Source organism: Cynara cardunculus (genome assembly GCF_001531365.2).
Source record: "Cynara cardunculus var. scolymus isolate 2C chromosome LG 14, CcrdV1, whole genome shotgun sequence".
NCBI lineage: Eukaryota > Viridiplantae > Streptophyta > Magnoliopsida > Asterales > Asteraceae > Cynara > Cynara cardunculus.
The window spans coordinates 9,940,381-9,942,075 of NC_037541.1; the positions used below are offsets into that span (position 1 = coordinate 9,940,381).

The 1,695-nt window shown below is 34.2% G+C and overlaps 1 long non-coding RNA gene across 1 annotated transcript; it reads left to right on the forward strand.

Annotated features, from left to right (window-relative positions):
• The first annotated feature begins 200 nt into the window (after positions 1 to 200).
• Positions 201 to 889, forward strand: LOC112526368. The gene is made up of 3 exons (XR_003070598.1): positions 201 to 226; positions 526 to 572; positions 863 to 889. It is a non-coding gene; the product is annotated as an uncharacterized LOC112526368 (long non-coding RNA).
• Positions 890 to 1,695: the final 806 nt, after the last annotated feature.

Here is a 1,695-nt window from a genome sequence, read left to right on the forward strand (position 1 = left end):
AATCCCTATCCCTAAACCCCCGCCATCCCCGATCTGCTTATCCCTAAACCCAATCCCATTTTTATCGGCAACCCTATTCCTAAACCCAATCCCTTTTTATCGCCATCCATATCCTATAAACAAAATCGATTCCATGAACAGAGATTTTGATGAAATCAATTCCAACCCAATTCGATCTCTTGGTGTCCAGGTGACTATATGATCATGATCGTCGGAGATCGAGCAGGTATGTGTTTATCTCTCCAAATTTAGGTCAAAATTTTACTTAGAACCACCGTTGATTCTGAGATCATGATATGATTGAATACGAAATTAGTTCAATCATAGGAATTAGGGATTGTTTACTTGGGTCTCATCTGGTATTCAAAGTTGTCCTTTAACTATGTACATGCCTAAACTTTAATTAACTTTTGAGAGGCTATTATATATACTGCTAATCCCCCATGTCTCCCTCTCTCGCTCTTTTTCTTAATGTGTGTTTTACAAGCACATTATTAGTGCTATTGCTTTTGATGGTTCATGCAGTGAATGCTTCAGAGTTTGGCCTTGATGTTGAAGACTATATCTTATTGGTGAGTGGCTGAAGTTCTGTGTTATTTACAGGGCAAACATGTGGCAACAAACAAACTCACCATCATTGTTTTGCCTATAATCAACTCTTACCAATTATGCACTCTCTCATAAAAGGGGAAGAAATTGGTCAGTTATTGTTGCCATAGATTTGTTCTTTTTTATTTTATTGTCTATTGGATTGATTTCAAAGTGTAGGGATCATGGAAGTTTTTCCTTTGCTACATACATACTTTAGTTTGCTGTATAACTTGTATATGTTGCAATTTTACTGATCTACTTTATTTTGCAGGAATTTGCTTTATGTCCAATGAGTTGGTAAGAATTTCACATTTTATCCCTGTAGTGTTGCTACTTCATTTTCAGTATAGTAGACTCTTATCTGAATAGTAGGTTTCTAAATGCAGATGGTTTTGTGATATGTGTGAGTCCAATTTCACTGATCAATCTTCATATCTTCATAACAATCATGGCAGATTTGGATTTATCATGTAAGAACACAATATGAGAGTTGAGAGGAAAAGTCAAACTTGTAAGCTCTGGTCAAACCTCTATTATGTATGAATATTACAATAATGCTCTACTTACTACTAATTACAAAGATTAGCACTATTTATATGGTCAACATATCTAAACAAGTCAAAGTCAAACTTCTATAAGAAAAGTCAAACACGCTGACTTTTTACAATTATAGACGATTTATAAACATTCAAGACGAATACAATTAATACTGATTTCTCAGTCCTAACATTCTCCCCCTTTGTATTCAGACTTGAAAGAAATTCTGCACTTTGAGTACTTGTTTGAACTTTGAAACAATATGCACAATATGTCTTCTTCAAATGAAATCTTCAACATGTAATCTTCAAACTATCAACTGTTGAGAAAGATCTTCTAGCATTCTCCCCCTCGAATGTAGAATCACAGTGATCTTCTCTTTTGACAATGTAGAACATATTCAAAAATGATCTTCAAAAACACTGTACAAGATGTGATCTTCAAAGAATCTTCAGATAACAATTCTTTAGTAATCTTTTGTTAAGATGATCTTCACATTCAACATCTCTCAGTCGTTGTAGCACACAAATAATCTTTCTTAAATCATCTTCAGTCGCACTTCTTCTT